Source organism: Macrotis lagotis, chromosome 1 (assembly GCF_037893015.1).
Source record: "Macrotis lagotis isolate mMagLag1 chromosome 1, bilby.v1.9.chrom.fasta, whole genome shotgun sequence".
NCBI classification, from domain to species: domain Eukaryota; kingdom Metazoa; phylum Chordata; class Mammalia; order Peramelemorphia; family Peramelidae; genus Macrotis; species Macrotis lagotis.
The window spans coordinates 552494872-552513324 of NC_133658.1; the positions used below are offsets into that span (position 1 = coordinate 552494872).

General features: G+C 34.5%; 1 protein-coding gene and 1 pseudogene across 1 annotated transcript in view; both read left to right on the forward strand.

Annotated features, from left to right (window-relative positions):
- Positions 1-16630, forward strand: part of LOC141507069 (protein ENL-like) — a 64081-nt gene extending 47451 nt beyond the window's left edge. The window contains exon 10 of the transcript XR_012474060.1: positions 16324-16630. The gene's annotated coding sequence lies outside the window, so the exon portion shown is untranslated. The remainder of the gene's footprint in view (positions 1-16323) is intronic.
- On the forward strand, positions 9069-11349 carry LOC141505345 (asparagine--tRNA ligase, cytoplasmic pseudogene; annotated as a pseudogene).
- Positions 16631-18453: the final 1823 nt, after the last annotated feature.

Sequence of the window (18453 nt, forward strand, 5' to 3'; positions counted from 1 at the left end):
CAGATCTAGATTTTCTTCCCTAATACAAATTGTTCATTATAGAGGTTTGTAATGGATTAATCAAATGATAAAGATCTTCAGAAAGTCTTCTTCTGAGCCTTTAATGCTCTAGTAACATTTTCTGACAATTCTTGAGTATATTTTACTTGTATCTTTTCCTTATTTATCACTTCTTTACACTCACATGCTCAAATAATGCAATTGTATCAGTTAATATTATACCCTTCTTTTTCTCAGTAATGATCATAAGTTCCTCTATATGGGGTGTGGCAAGCATCTCAGGGTGGAAAACGTTCACGTTTAAAATCCCAAGCATGTAAATTTAAACAAGGAGGTTCCTTAGGAAATCTTTTTCTATTTTCAGTACTTTCTACAAATGGAACTTCTCACATTTCTAAGGTCTTAAATGCTCCCATGCTATAAATATTTGGATGAGATGAATGATTGGTTTTACTTAATTTAATACATGGTTCAACAGTACACTTTCTGCAAAATCATATAGGTGCCATACTATTTGTTAGAATAATTATACCCAGCTTTTCAGCATCTCTTTGATATTTCCAATAATAATTGTTATATCCCAAATAAGCTTCTCCTAACAAAACAACTTCAGCCATACTTTTCTCCCCATAGTATAGTTTTGAATATATCTAATATTCAGTCTTTTACAATCCAAATTGTTCATGATTAATATAAGTATCACAAGTTGTCCTGTAAGTCCATGCTATGCATTGATCTAAATTGAATGTGTTGAGAGAGAAATCATATCCCCAAGGAAAAAAATAAAATATAAGAGCAAAATTGCACACTAAGATAATTTTTTTTTTTAAATTAAAGGTCATAGTCTTTGGTTTTTGTTCAAACTCCACAATTCTTTCTCTGGATACAGATGGTAATCTCCATCACAGATACCCCCAAATTGTTCCTGGTTGTTGCACTGATGGAATGATGGCATAGTGTTTTTTAAAGTGTTATTTTTCTTTAGTATTTTTGTGCTTCCTTTAACAAGCTGTTGACTTTTTTCATGATTTTCATGCATTATTCTCACTTTTTTTTCCATTTTTTTCTCTGCTTCTCTTATTTGATTTTAAAATTCCTTTTGAGCTTTTCCAGGTTGAAAACAATTCACATTTTTTTCTCTAAGGCTTCATATATAGGTGCTTTGATTACATTGTTTTCCTTAATCTTCCCTGTCACCATAGTAACTTTATATGGTCATGTTCTTTTGTTGTTGTTTGCTTATTTTCTAACTATTTCTTGACTTTTAAAGTTGAGTTCTGCACCACCCCCCCAGGGTGGAGGGGGAACTGCTCAAAGCTTCAGCTTTTTCATGTTGCTGTTTTCAGAGGCCTTGGGGTCTGTAAATCAGATCTTTTAAAGGTCTCTAAAGAGAGGTATGGCCACTGCTCTCCTGGCCTGTGCTCTGGACCATAAGCAAACTAGACACTCTTTTCTGACTTGGATCTGTGACCACAGTCCTGCTTCTGCTAGTGCTTCTTGGCCCGAGACAGCAACCCAGATGGACAATGCAACAAAGTCCTCTTCTCAGTGCCAGGAAAGGGTCTTCTTCTGACCAGTTGTCCAACCCCCTTACCAAAAGCCACTGCCAATTCAGCTGCCCCCAAAATCTGCTGCTGGCTTGCTTGTGGAGCCTGTGGTCCTCTTTCACCCCAGGGAGATAGATTTTTTTCCTGTGGATCTTCTAAGTTACCTTGGTCTGGAAAATTGTTTCCACTCTATTCTTTTGTTGTTTCTGCTGCTGCAGAATTTATTTTAAGGTATTTTATGTTTAGAGTGAAACTTGGGAGAAATTAGGGGAGTTCTGCCCTTATTTTCTGCCTTTTTGCCATCTTGGTTTCACCTTTTTGAACTTATTCAGAATTTGAACCTAAGTCTTTCTGCTGCTCTCAGCCAATGCTCCTTCCACTTTACCAAGCTGCCTCCCTACATATGTATATTATTTACTGAACCATTTATTGAATCATTTGAACATTCAATAATTTATTGAATAATCTTCCAATCATTGGACATATGGGCTATTTCAAAAATGTTGCTCTTACAAATAAAGTAGTTATTTTTATACATACATTTGTTTTTAGGTGAATATTTATATACAAATGAGATTTTTTTTATCCTTTTCACAATAGAGTCTTAGAGAGGAAATTACTCGGTTACAGGTATTAGGTTTTTTGAAGCAGTGAAGTGTATAGTAAAATGAACATTGAGAATGGGAAAGACCTGAGTTCAAATCCTTTCTATAAGATCAGTTTTGTGACCATGGGTAAGCCTCTCCAGTTTCAGTTTCCTTCCTATTAAAATGGTGATAACTATGGAGTGGGGAAAATTTGGCCAGGACATTTTACTTCCCTCTTTTTCTTTTCCACTCATACCCCACTATCTTCCCCCAAGGCAATCCCAGAAAATAAGGGACAGATATCAAAAGTAATAAAGTGCTATTATGTGCCTAAATCTTATCATTTTATAAAATGTGAAGAAAATCTCTTCCCAAATTAGAAGGGGAGCTTGACCTTATAAAGATAAAAATCAGTCATGCTGATTTAAAGAAATCATGCTGTCAGACCTTGATTCTCAAGTGAGGAGGATTTCATCTCTTGACAGGACTTGTAGACAATACATAGAATTGGAGGAAACTGAAAGAGAAAGCTTAGACCCAAGAACTCCAAGATCCAGACCATGTGGACTGCTCAGACATGAAGTATGTTGGGATGCACTCTGCTATGTCTCTGAAGTCTCTCTCATTTATACTGTAGTCCCTACTGCAGAGATTATTTCATTTCTGCCTTTGGGCCCCCTCTTGAGAAGCTGAAGCTTTGGGAAATTGTTTCCTAAATGTTTCTTTGTTAAAAGTCCAGTCATTTTGATCTTGTCTGACTCTTTGGGACCTTATTTTCTTAGCAGAGATATTGAAGTAGTTTACTAATTCCTTCTCTAGCTCATTTTATGGATGAGAAAATTGAGGTAAAGAGGGTTAAATGACTTGCCCAGAGTCACACAGCTAGAAAATGTATGAGGTCAAATTTGAATTCGGGGGTAGCTAGGTGGCGCAGTGGATAGAGCACCGGCCCTGGAGTCAGGAGTACCTGAGTTCAAGTCTGGCCTCAAACACTTAATAATTACCTAGTTGTGTGACCTTGGGCAAGCCACTTTAACCCCATTGCCTTGCAAAAAAAAAAAATTGAATTCAGATCCTCCTACTCCAAGCCTGATACTCTATCCACCATGCCATCTAATTGCCCATATAAATGTTTCTTTAAGATCTTTATTTTAAATATTTACTTTGTCTTTCAAGTCCGAGTATACTTTAAAGGAGAGGAAAGAGAGAATTAAATCTTTAGCACTTTCCAGAGGGGTAGGTGGGAATTTAGAGTTTCATTTGTCACAAATTCTAGAGCAAAGACAAAAATGTTTATTCAGGGAAATCCATCTAAGGTGTGAGTCACTAATAGGGAGGGGAGTAAGAATAAGTAAAGAATAACTTTGTTTAGCATACCAGTCTATCACTGGTATACTTGCCAGTCAATCAGTAAACACTTATTAAGAACTTGCCAGCCACTGTGCTAAGCAAATGCAAAGTATTCTATATAAAGCATTTGGCAAAGCCTGAAGCACTTTAAAATTTACATTTCTGTATTTCCCTCTCAAAAGTTCATCACTCCAGTGTCCCCCCACCAAAAATATTATGCAATACCTACTTTCTCAGTCATGTCAGTTTTGAAGTTTATCGTTTGTTGCTATGCTATTTTTGTCCTTCTGGTGGATGTTAGATAATATTGTAAGATGGTCTTGATTTGTATGTGTTTGATTAGTAGGGAATTATCATATCTTTTCATATTATTATATTTCTTCTTTCATATTGTCTGTGTCATTTAACCACTGAGGAGTATGTACTAGTGTTATTTATATCATCAGGTATATCATCATATCTCATATTTATTGCAAATATTTGATTCACATCAACTCCTATTCTTTTAATTTTAGAAGTATAGATTTTGGATTTGTAGAATCCTTTATTTATTATAAATGTATTGATATTTGTCTCCAGTACTTTCTTTTCTTCTTCATTATAAAAATGTTCCCCTTCTCTTAGTTGAGGTAAATAAATTATTTCATTTTTTAATGATTTGGGGGGGGGGATATTTCAATGGATTTGTATTCTCATAGCCCTTTAACTCTCTCATGTCCCTACATAAATCTGTGACAGGGATTCAATATAATGTGTTGGAAAACCTTCTCTTAGATCTTTTTTTTCTCCTCTTCAATCTCTTGACCTGTCCAAGTTAAGACCTATACAGATACAAAAGGGATACCCTGTGGGCTTTACCTCAGTTCTGGCCATTATATGATCATTCCTTTTTTGTAGTTGGATGTTTTTCTAATGACTTGCCAAATACTACTTTTCTGGGTTAATTCTTTATTTTTAAATATTTTGCAGCATGCTCATGCCTGCCATGAACCTCTCCATCACCCTTTGGTCATCCCTCAGGTTTCATTTAATGAAATTCAAAAATCATTTTAAAATAGCTACTAAATACAAAATCCTTTGCTAGGATCCTGGGCTTAAAGATAAAAATTCAGCAGTCCCTACCCTCAAGTAACCTACTTTGGAGAATCAACATACACAAAGTTAGTTGTAAACAAAGTAATGACAATGTATTTTTTTTTGCAAGGCAGTGGGGTTAAGTGGCTTGCCCAAGGCCACACAGCTAGGTAATTATTAAGTGTCTGAGACTGGATTTGAACCCAGGTACTCCTGACTCCAAGGCCAGTGCTTTATCCACTGTGCCACCTAGCCGCCCCTTGACAATGTAATTTAAGTGTGGTTTGAGAGTGCTAACTATTGGTAAGGGGTGGGAATAGAGAGAAGTCAAGAAGGCCTCTTTTAAGGAATGGCATTTAAGAGATGATCCTTAAAGAGAATTAGGAATTCTGGTGGTTAGAATGTCCTAGGAAACAGATATGGAAAAGGTTCTAGAGTTTTGGAGATGGAATGGCAGGTACAAGAAATGGCAAGTGGGTCAGTTTGTCCAGAAGTAATACTTTCATTGCCAAAAGTAATTTGTATTTTGTTCAGGAGGAAACTCCTGAATGTTTTTATTCAGTGGAATAGCATGGTCATTATATCAGTTTGATAGCTAAATGGGGAATGGATTTGGAGAAGAGACAGACTGGAGAAGTAGGAAGACCAATGAGAAGACCATGGCAATAAAATAGGGGAGAGGTGATGAACTAAAGTGGTATTTCATAATTCACAATAGTGTAGCATTGCTTGAAGACTATTGCTGTGAAAATGAACTGGAAGGGACCTTAGAAATCATATAGTCCAAACCTCTCATTTTATAAATCAGGAAACTGAGGCCCAAAGGGGTAAAGTCACTGAAGTAGTAAGGATTAGAACTCAAATTCTTTGATTCTAGATCAAATAGTCTTTCCACTAAAGTATTCTGCCTCCCATTTAAACAAGTTCATAGCATTTGTCCCAGATAAATGATGTATAGTGTGGAGGATATATCAAAGTAAGGAGAAATGAGGTTCTTGATAAAGAATTACAAAAAAAGGTCATGAGAACCCCTACCAGGGTGGCAATAGAATCCAAAAGTAGTAAAGAGGGTAAGATACAAGGGTTGTTGTGGAGGTAGAAATGACAAGATTGGCAATTAATTTATATCTGGGGTGGGTGTAAAAGTAGCTCTAAGATTACAAACTTATGGTGATAGCCTTGACAGAAGTAGGGAAGGTAGGAGGGAGTTGGAGGGGAAAGATGATATTTTAAGTAATGTTTTGGACAAACTGAGTATGAGACTTTTTCCAGTTTTCTTAAAAATCCTACTCTACCTCACCTCAACTGCAAATATCTTCTGATCCAATGACACTGGTCTTCTTTCTCTTTCTTGAGCAAAGCACTCCTCTTCTGATTCCAGAATTTTCCCCTAGAGGGGTCAGTTCCCCCTATTGATCTTTGCCTTCTATACTCTCTGACATCATTTAAGTCTTAACTGAAGTTCTACCTTTTATAAGAAGCCTTTCCCGGTCCACCTTAATCTTCAAATGAAACTTTATCTATGAAATTATTTCTAATTTATTATATGCTTATATGAATAATTTATATGTATATATGCCTATATATAAGTATATGTATCTTGTTTGTAGATATTTAATTGCATGTTGTCTTCCCCATTCAAATGAGTTCTTTGAGAACAAGGACTGTGTTTTGCCTTTCTTTGTATTCCCTGTGCTAAATACACAGTAGGAATTTAATAATAAATGACTGAAATGTGACTGAAATGCCTTCAGGTCGTTATTTGAAAGGTCCAGTAATTAACTATTCTCTAATTACTTTAAGCTTGAACTGAAGAACATCACCTTTCATAAAGGGGCAACAACATAGACACTTTTTAATTTATTTAATAATTAAACACTACATTGTCTCTGTTACCTTCTGTAATTTCAGCTGAGATGTGAAGAAATCAATTGATTAGGAGTGTCCTGATTAATACCCCCAATTTCCCATATTAGTGTCAAAGGCGAGATCTGAACCCAGATCCTTCTGGTTAAAGAGGTCCAATACTCTACTTCATCACTCTATGTTGCCTCTCAAATATGGGAAGAGCAGCAACTCTGAGAACATTTGGTTGAAGGTCATTAGAGGGAGAAACAGAAGTAACTTTGTCATGTTATCAATCACTTCGATAGAAGAGGTAAATAGAGGAGTTTGGGAAATAGATGTCAAGCCTGGATCAGAGGCATGATATTGTGCTGATGGAGAAACTCTTATTAAACAATAAGAATTTATTAAGAATCAGCTCTAGGGGCAGGCTAGGTGGTGTAGTGGATAGAGCACCAGCCCTGGAGTCAGGAGTTCCTGAGTTCAAATCCAGCCTCAGACACTTAATAATTACCTAGTTGTGTGGCCTTGGGCAAGCCACTTAACCCCATTGCCTTGCAAAAAACCTAAAAAAAAAAAAAAAAAAAAAAAAGAGTCAGCTCTGAATCTTGTAATTCAGAGATAAACATAAAAGTTTATCAGGTCCTCAAGAGAAGTTACATCCTATCAGGAGAAGCACTATGTACACAGAGAAATGAATGCAAAATAAATACTAAGTAAATGAGGGTGGAGGAAGGAAAGGGAACATCCATTTGCAAGCTCTTCCTATGTTTCAGGTGCTGTTCTAAGTGATTTACAAATATTATCTCATTTGATACAAGATAAATTTTATGTAACTAGAGATGGGAAGTCAGGAAAGATAGGTGTTGCTTGAGTAGTTTTTTGGTTTTATTGTGTGTGGGGAGGCAATGGGCTTAAATGACTTGCCCAAGATCACACAGCTAGTAAGTATTAAGTATCTGAGGCTGAATTTGAACTGAAGTCCTCCTGACTTTAGACCCAGTGCTCTATCCTCTGTACCACCAAGCTGCCTTTGAGCAGAGTTTTGAAAGAAAAAAGGATCATAAGAGGCAAAAATGAAAAGGTGGCATATTCCAATCATCAGAGTATAGCCAGTGCCAAGACTCAAGAGAGTGCTCACATGTGACAAACAGCAAGAAGGGCAATTTCACTGGACCATAGCATCTTGCAGTGAAAGTAATGTAAAAGAAAGTAAGGTAAAAAGAAAGGTAAGGTGAAGTTAGGTTGTAAAGGGTTTTAAGAGTCAAACAGAAGAGTTTATATATAGTCCTGTATTTTATTGCATTAGAACAGGGAAAGACTTGAGGCAGGGATACTAGTTAAGAGGCTTGCAAGAATGCTGGCAAGAGGTGATAAGAAATAAAAGGTGGGGAACGGGTGTAAGCAGAGAGAAAGGAATAGATGAAAGAAATGTTAAGGTAGAAATGAAACTGACAAGTGATTAGATATTTGGGGTGAATGGGAGTGAGGTGTCAAGGAAGACATCAAGATTGCAACCCTAGGAAACTGAATGGGTAGTGGGTGACCTCAAATTTGTGGATAAAGATGAATTGGGGAAAATATAATGAGTTCATTTTGGGGACATGTTGAGTTTGAGATGAGACACCCAGTTTGAAAAATCAAATAAGCAAGTAGAGATGCATTATTGGAGTAGGAAGAAGGTTTAAAATATAGATCTTGGAATCGTCTACATTAAAATGATCATTTAACTGGTGGGAGCTGATGAGATCAAAAGTTAAGAGAAAAAAGAAAAGAGAACAGAACTTTGGGATATGTTCAAAATTCAGCAGCATGTCATGAATTATGATCCAACAAAGAAGACTAAGAAAATGTATGATGTGATCAACAGCATCAAATTGAGGGAGAGAGAGAGAGAGACAGAGAGACAGAGAGACAGAGAGAGATAGAGAGAGACAGAGACACAGACACAGAGACACAGAGACAGAGACAGAAACAGAGAGAGAAATCAAGTTTGAGAAAAGGTCAGAAGATTTGTCCATTGAGATCACTTATAAATTGAAAGGCACTATTCAGAAGCAAAATAGATAGATTTTAGAGGAGGGGCAAGATAAAAAAAAAGAGAGAATGATAAACAGAAAAAAATAGTATAGAAGGAAATAAACAGTTAGTAATCTTAACTGTGAATGTGAATGGAATGACTCACCCATAAAATGAGAGCAGATAGAAGAATGGATTAGAAATGAGGATTTAACAATATTTGTTTATAAGATATACACTTTAAACAAAGAGACAGAATTAAAATAAGGGGCTAGAGAAGAATGTTTTATTTTTCAGTTAATATTTTTTTTAAAAAGCAGGGATTGCAATCATGATCTCAGACAAAATGAAAACAAAATAGATATAATTAAAAGAAATAAGCACAAAAACTACATTTTGCTAACAGGTACCATAAATAATGAATATCATTCTTAAATATCTATATGTACCAAATAGCATAGCATCCAGATTCTTAAAGAAAAAGTTAAAATGAGTTTTATATACACACACATATATAGCGTAACATATATATATATATATATATATATATATATATATATATATATATATCCAGAATAACACACACACACACAATATAACATAAATATGTGAACTAATATAGTGGAGAACCTCAACATTTCCCTCTAAGAACTAGGAAAAACCTAACCATGAAATATATACAAGAAAGAGGTTAAAGAAATGAATAGAATTTTACAAAAATTTAGATATGATCGATCCCTGGAGAAGAATTAATGGGAATAAAAGAAATATGCTTTTTTTCTCAGTGGTATTACAGAACCTTCACAAAAAATGATCATATATAAGGACAAATAAAACTTACCAAAAATACAGAAAAAAGTAAATTAAATGTATCCTTTTGTGTCCATAATGCAATAAAAACTACATTTAGTAAATTCAGTGAAAGGTCATAAAAATATAGATTAAAAATTAGTTGGAAGCCAAATGTTGTAATCCCAAAAAATGAGTAGGTCAAAGAAAAAAACCATAGAAACAATAATTTTAGTAAAAAAATTGACAGAAATGGCTCTGAAGGTGGCCAGGATCAGACCAGGGGACCTATATGTCTCATATCAAGAGGGGGGTGATGCAAACTAATGATGGAGCAAAAGAGAAATCTTTTAAAACAGGCCTAAAGGCTTTGGTGGCAACAGGAAAAGAGCCATTTCCTACCATTTTATGTGGATTCACAAAATGAAAGTGACAGATGGGATGATATTTCCAAATCACAGCTGGAGAACATTAAAAATATGGGAGAGGGGTGGCTAGGTGACACAGTGGATAGAGCACCAGCCCTGGAGTCAGGAGGATCTGAGTTCAAATCTGAACTCAGACACTTAATAATTACCTAGCTGTGTGGCCTTGGGCAAGTCACTTAACCCCACTGCCTTGCAAAAACCTAAAAAAAATATGGGAGAGAATGAAAAATGAATCCTGAGAGCTAAGACAAGTAGAAGACAATGTAAGATGAGAAAGAAACCTAGAAGAAGCAAATCAACATTAAACAGGGTCCAAGTCTTCCAGAGGCAAAATTTGTAAAGTTTTGTGTTTTAGAAGCCCATCAAGGTCAATGAGTAAAAGTGTTTGACTGGGTACACAGGTTACACAGGCAAGGGAATAGCTTCATAGCTTCTTATATTAAGAGATAGTACAGGATATCTTCAAAGCATCTTGTTAGATGAACTGTGTCATCTTTACAATGGAGTGGTCTTGTCCACAGAGAGTAGTTTGGCAGAGTATGGAACACTCAGTCTTACAGCTGAAGGCAAGTAGGCACCAGGAGGCCATGAACTGATCTGTGACTATTGGGAATTGATTAACTTAGCCCCTGCTGGAGCAACTGGTAATCTATTAAGTGAAAAGTCAGATGTAGATGACCAGCTTAATAAAAGATATATGATGATCCAAGGAAAGAAGATGCCCCAAATCTTGAAAGTATGTTCAGTGGTCACCAGATGCTTCAAACGTCACTTTTTTTTGATGGGAGATATTATGAAGTCACTCCTCCATCATTAGTACAAACACAGGTGTAAGGCAGTGCCATGTTTTTCAAACTTGACTATTTTGGAAAGGAGACATTTTTGACTCAGGCATCACAGTTATATTTAGAGACTTGCTTTCTAGCTTTGGGAGAGGTCTTTTGTATTGTTCAGTTGTACAAAGCAGACACAGTCCAGGACATAAAGACACCTCACAGAGTACACTCACATTGAAGTCAAATGCCCTTTCATGACTTTAATGATCTAAACCATTTGAAGACTTGGTTTGTGATGTAGTAGATAAAGTCTTAAAATCATTTGTAGCAAGTTTGTTATATGGTCTCAACTCAACTTTCACATCCCCCAAAATACCTTTCAAATGGATAAACTACTCAAATGCCATTGTGTGACTAAAGGAACATGATTAAAAGAAGGAGGGTGGACCTATTGTGAATTTGGAGAGAATATCCCAGGAGCCCCTGAGTGACTGATGACAGACACCATTGATGAACCAATCTTGCTGTGTCAATTCCCTGTAGAAATCAAGTCCTTCCATATGCAGCACATCCTAAGAACACCTACCTTACTGAATCTGTAAATGTGTTGATGCCAAATTTTGGTGAGATTGTGGGATACTCATTGCATATCTGGAATAGTGAGGAACTGCTAAAGGGATACAATAAAGAAGGCACTGATCCTACTCCCTATTACTGATACAATGATTAGAGACAATATGGTATATGCCCTTGAGGAGGATGTGAATTGGACTTGAAACAATTCTTGGATTTTTCCCTGAGATGTGTGCTTGTCCCATCGCTTTTTTTCAGCACTGTAATCCCTAATTGTTCAGTGAATGTCAGCAATAGGGAAGAGTATTTACCCCCCCCCCCCCAGTTTAATGAAAAGATGCAACTTCCCAAAATGAAATGATCCATCATTTTTTTCCATCAAAGTATTACTCTTGCATTATTATCTGTTCTCATTGCCACAAAATAGTCACATTTATTTGGGATGTTCTAAAAATAAAATAACCTGAAGTGATATTAATGTTGTCTTTCTTAGAAAAATAATTGACTATTAAAGGGAATGAAAGCAATTTACCAATTTTATGGGATGCAGTCAGAGTAGTCCTTAGGGGAAATTATAGCTCTAAATTCTTACATCAATAAAATAGAGAAAGAGCAGATCAATGAATTGGGCATGCAGTTGAAAAAAATGGAAAAAGAAGAAATGTAAAACCCCTAGTTAAACACTAAATTAGAAATCCCAAAAATCAAAGGAGAGATTAATTCAAATGAAAGTAAGAAAATCATTAAACTAATAAATAAAACTAGGAGTGGGTTTTATGAAAAAGAAATAAACTATTGGTTAATTCGATTAAAAAAACCAAAGAAAGCCAAATTATGAGTATTTAAAAAGGGTGAATTCACCACCAATGAAGAAGAAATTAAAGCAATTATGAGTTTTTGTCCAGTCATATGCCAATAAGTCTAACAATCTCATTAAAATGGATATTTACAAAAATACAAATTGCTCTGATAAGAATAATTAAGTAACCCTAATTAGAAAAAGAAATCAAACAAGTCATCAGTGAGTTTGCTTAAGAAAAGATCCCCCAAACCCGATCTACTAAACATTTGTAGAGCAGTTAATTGCAATACTATATAAGCTATTTGGAAAATGGGCAAAATAAGAGGTCCAATAAGTTCTTTTTCTTTTTTGACCAAATACAACATTCATTTTTAAAAAAATTTTTTTTTATTTAGACAATGGTATGACTTGCCCAAGGTCACACAGGTAGGTAATTATTAAATGTCTGAGGTCAAATTTGAACTCAGGTCCTGACTCCAGAGCTGTTGTTCTATCCACTGTGCCATCTAGCTTCCCCTTACAACAGTCATTTCTAATAAAAATACTAGAAAGAGGGGCAGCTAGGTGACGCAGTGGATAGAGCACCAGCCTTGGGTTCAAGAGGACCCGAGTTCAAATCCAGCCTCGGACACTTAATACTTACTTAACTGTGTGACAATGGGCAATTCACTTAACCCCATTGCCTTGCAAAAACAAAACTAAACAAAATGAAATAAAAAAATACTAGAAAGCATTGGACTAAATGAAATTTTCCTTGAAATGATAAGTGGTATCTAAAACCATCAGCAAGCATTACCTATGAATGGGATAAGGTAGAAGTCTTCCCAATAACATCAAGGGTGAAGCAAGGATGTCTATTATCATCACTATTATTCAATTTTGTATTAGAAGTGCTAGCTAAAGCAATAACATTAGAAAAAGGGAAATTAAAGGAATTAGAATATTAAATGAGGAAATAAAACACTCTGCAGATGATATGATAGTATACTTAAGAGAACTATAGAGAACCAACTAAAAAACTAGGTGAAATAATTAACAAATTTAGCAATATTGGAGGATATAAGGTAAATCCACATATTTCACCAGTATTTCTATATTTTACCAATGAAGTCCAGCAGAAAGAGAGAAATTCTATTAAAATAACTGCAGATAATATAAAAAAAAAAAACTTGAGAGTTCCAGGAACTATATGAACCCAATTACAAAATACTTTTCTCACAAGTAAGGTCAGATTTAAACAATTGGTGAAATATTCATTGACCAGGGGAGGGTGAGCCAATATAATAAAAATGGCAATTGTACCTAAATTCACTTACTTATTCAGTGCCACACCAATTAAATTACCAAAAATTTATCAAAACAATCTGAGATTGACTAAAAAATAGAGTGGTGGTTTAGTGGAATAGATTACGTATACAATGCACAGTAATAAAAGAACATAAAAATATAGTGTTTGATAAATGCAAACATCCAAGCTTTTGGGACAACAAATCACTGACTAAAATTTCTGGGCAAACTGGAAAGAAGTTTGATAGAAACTAGGTCTAGGTCGACATTTCACACAATATGGGTACATGATTTAGACTTAAAGGGTGATATCATCAGCAAATTAGGGGAACATGTAATAATTTGCCTGTAGATCCATTAGGAAAGGAAGAATTTATGTCCAAATGAGAGATAACATCATGTAATATAAACTGGATAATTTTGATTAAATTAAAATGTTTTTGTACAAACAAAACCAATGCTACCAAGATAAGAAGAAAAGCAAAAAATTGAGGGGAAATTTCACAGCCAGTTTCTCTGATAACTGCCTCATTTTTCAAATATATAGAAAACTGAGTCAAATGTATAAAAAAACAAGTCATTCCCCAATTAATGAATGGTCAAAGGATATAAATAGGCAATCTTTAGATGAAGAAATCAAAGCTATCTATGATCATAAGGCAAAAATTGTTTTAAGTCATTATTGATTAGAGAAATGTATATTACTGAGGTACCAATTCACACCAATCAGATTGACTAGAAAGGAAAATTATTTATGTTGGAGGAGATATGAGAAAATTGGTATACTATAATGCATTGTTGACAGAGTTGTGAACTGATCCAGCTATTCTGGAGACCAATTTGGAGATATACCCCAAGGACTATTAAGCTGTGCTATTAACCAGCAATACCACTACCAGGTCTGTATCTCAAAAAAAAAAAAAAGAAAAAGACCCTATATCTTCAAAAATATTTATATAGTAGTCCTTTTTGTGGTGGCAAAAAAAAAAAAGGAAATTAAAAGGATGTCTGTCAATTGGCTGATCACGTTATGTGGTATATGATTGTAATGGAATACCATTGTATACTATAAGAAATGACAAGCAGGATGATTTCTAGAAAAACCTGAGAAGACTTATGTGAACTGATGCAAAGTGAACTGAGAAGAACCAGATCATTGTACACAATAATAGCAATATCCTACAATGATCATTTTTGAATGACTTAGTTATTGTCAGCAATATCAAAGTAATTCTGAAATTATCAATATAGAAAATTCTGAAGAACTTATGATAAAAAAAATCAGAGAAAGAACTGATGGAGTCTGAATGCAAATGGAGGCAAACATTTTTAATTTTCTTTTTCTTTTTTTGGTTGTGTTTTCTTTTGCAACATGGCTAATACTGAAAGAAATTTTGAATGACTGCACATTAAATTCCTTATCTTCTAAAGAAGGGGAAGGGGGGGGAAGAATTTGGAGCTCAAAATTTTAAAAAATGAATGTTAAACTTTAGTACATACTCTGTACTTTAATGGAGATAGACACAATGATTATCTTGCACTAGCTGTAGAGACTCAAATATATTCCAAAGATGATGTGAAACAAATAAAATGTTTTATGCTGCAAAAAATTTACATGTAATTGAAAAAATAAAGTGAGAGGTGAAAAAGATGTTAAGGGAAGATGGACCTCATTAAGAATGGTCTCAGGCAGCCAGGTGAAACAGTGGATAGAGTACTGTTCCTGGAGTCAGGAGGACCTGAGTTCAAATTTGGCCTCAGACGCTTATTAATCGACTAGCTGTGTGACCTTGGGCAAGTCACTTAACCTCATCTTAAATAAATAAAGTTTTTTAAATGGTCTCTATTTTGTCATTGAAACTTGAGTCAATGTCCTAAGGAGGTGGTATGGGGTATAAAAGAGATAGACAAAATTGAGAATAACTTTAGGTTAGAATAGGAGACAAAATTAAGGAGAAAGAAAATGTCTTTTTTTTTTCAAAGATTAGCTAGTGGAAATATAATTTGTACGTTGAAGTATATGAACAAAAAGTTTTCAAAAACAAGACAATTTATTAACAACCATATAAAAAAATGATCCAAATCATTAATGATAACAGAAAGGCAAATTTATTTGTTTTTTAAAGGGGGTTAAGTGGCCACACAGCTAGGTAATTATAAAGTGTCTGAGACTGGATTTGAACCTAGGTAGGTACTCCTGACTCCAGGCCAGTGCTTTATCCACTGTGCCACCTAGCCACCCCCTGCTGAAAGGCAAATTTAAACAATTCTAAAATTGTTTTTAACTCATCTGTTGGAATGTCAGTGACAACCCCCCCCCCCAAAAAAAAGAAAAAATACATTTGTTGGACAGGTTGTAGAAAAATAGGCACACATGTATTGCTAGAAAAATTATGGATTAATTATTCTGGAAAGTAATTCATAACTATAATTCCAAAAAATCACTAAACTGTGAATACCTTTTGAACTGACACCACTACTGGTCATAAAAAGACCCATATGAACAAAAATTGAGCAGTACTTTTGTCAGAGCAAAGAACTGAACAAATTAGGTAACTCATATCTTATAGAATAGCAGAATAAATTATGGCATATAAATATAATCGAGTATTATTGTTTCATAAGAAATGAAGAAAAAGATTGATTTAGGGATTAGATTAGGACTAGTATGAAGGGTTACAGAATGAAGTGATTAGAAATAGAATAATTTATATAATGAATACAACATTTTAAAAGGAAACCATTCTGAAAGCAATGGCCAGTCATGACTGCAGACATGGACGCATGATTTTTTTCTTACTTTTTAAAATAACTTGATGTGAAGAATATAATTGAGTTATTCTCCAATTTTATAACTTTGAAATAAATGTCTACTTTTGTTTTATGTAATAGAGTTAACTTCTACCTCTTGGCAAGAAGGTAATGGACTGGAAGTACAGACAGAAGCATTCCTTTTCAGACACTAACAATGTCTATCTATTTTTGCTTGTCAATTTTTAAGTAAGAGGAATTAAGGGCATCTATGAGGTGGAGAGTGGGTGGCGATACATATTTTTTTTAAAAAGAAAAAAACAGAATCCATTTTTTTTAACTACAAAGAAAGAAGTTTAGAAAGGGTCAAACTGAAAACTTGTTTATGAAAATTATGTTTAAATATATACTTTATAAAAACAAGATATATGAAACAGAGATTCACATTGTCATATATAAACCTTTTGTTTAATTGTTTTAAATTTTCCCTTTAAGAATTTAATGCTCTGAACTGATGCTGAGTGAGATGAGCAGAAACAGAAAAACACTGTACTAGCAACATGGGGGTGATGATCAACCTTGATGGACATGCTTATTTCATCAGTGCAACAATCAGAAACAATTCTGGGCTGTCTGCAATGGAGGATACCATCTGTATCCAGAGAAAGAACCGTGAAATTTGAACAAAGTTCAAGGACTATTCACTTTAATTTAGAAAAAAAATTGATATCTTATTGTCTGATCTTGTTATCTCTTATACTTTGTTTCTTCTTTAAGGATATGATTTCTCTCTCATCACACTCAATTTGGATCAATGTATACCATGGAAACAATGTAAGGACTGACAAATTGCCTTCTGTGGGGGGTGGGAGGAGGGAAGTAAGATTGGGGGGGAAATTGTAAAACTCAAAATAAATAAAATCTTTAATTAGAAAAAAAAAGAATTTATTGCTCGTTCATATGCACCCCATCCCCAATGTCTATAGGCAGGTACATTTTCTTCTCTAGGCTGAAGATGATCTTTATAACAGTAAGTTTTTTTTATGTGTTCTATTTATATTGATTTAGCCGTTTATGTTGTTTTCCTACTTCTGTTTACTTTAGACCATCAATTCAGTACGGTTTCCTATTTAACTATACTTGCAAGTCTGAGATTTTTTTCGTATGAATTTTAATGCTAAATTGTATTTAAAACTGACATCATCTCAATTTGAATAGAGGCATTTAATGTAACATAAAGTCCTAATTTGTATTTTTTAATTCTTTCTATTTTAACCTCAACTTTGATACTATTCCTCTCCAAGCTGTATTCCTCACTCTCTGGATTGTTCCTACCATGCCACTGAAGTTTTCCCCACCCTAGAAGTTGACTTCAACCTTGAACTTTTCACACTGCAAGTATCTCCAAAAGTATTCCTTGAGACAATCCTAAAAGACCTGTGATGCAAAATGACATCCACATCTAGAGGAAAAACTATGGAGTCTGAATGCAGAGCAAGGCATACTATGTTCACTTTAAAAAACTTCTTTTATGTTTTTTCTTGTGTATATTTTTTCTCTTAAATTTCATTTCTCTTCCACAACATGACAAATATGGAAATATGCTAAACAGGATTGTACATGTACAACTTTTAACAGATTGTTTGTTGCCAGGGAGGGGAGAGGGAAAGGAGGGGGGTAGAAAAATACAGAACTCATAAACTTGCAAATAGATGAATGTTGAAAACTACCCTTGCATATAACTGGAAAAAAATTAAAATTTTTAAAAGTTAAAAAAACTCAAAACAAATAAAAAGACGTTTTCCCTGATTTCATTAATTCTGGAAGAATTTCTTGGATAAATTCCTCCAATTTTTTTCTAATTTTTCTGGAATATCAGGTAATCCTAAATTTGCTGTGTGAGTTCTATATTCTAGATTTTGCTACTTGAATCTGCACATTTTTCCTTTTTAAAACATTATTCAGTCATTCCCTGAATGGCTTGTCTGGAATGCCTTGCCTACAATTTATTTTTCTGAATAAGACATATATTTTTGAATATAATCAATATAGGAATTTGTTTTGCTTGACTATGTATATTAGTTGCAAAGGTTATGTATTGTTTTTCTTTCCAAATAGGGGAGGAAGGAAAAAATTGTTAATTAAAAAATGTGGTTTTTTTCTTTAGTAAATCCACTGTTAGTAGTTTGAATTTGTTGAGGTTTTTTTGTTTTGTTTTTTAATTTTTGTAAGGCAATGGGACTGAGTGACTTTCCAAAAGTTACACACCTAAGTTAGTATTAAGTGTCTAAGGGCATATTTGAACTCAGGTTCCTCCTGACTCCAGGGTCAGTGCTCTATCACCACCTAGCTGCCCCATTCAGGTGTTTTTTAATTATATATTCTATATTGGTCATTTTTGCCACTATTTTCTTCTGATCTCTTCTCTCTCTCTCTCTCTCTCTCTCTCTCTCTCTCTCTCTCTCTCCTTCCCTCCCTCTGTTCCCCCCTCTCTCTCTTTGTGCTATCTTTTAATAATAGATTTAATTCGCTCTGTTTTTCCTCTCTCTCTCTCTCTCTCTCTCTCTCTCTCTTTCTGCTATCTTTGAATAATAGATTTAATTCATTCCACAATTTTGTGCTACC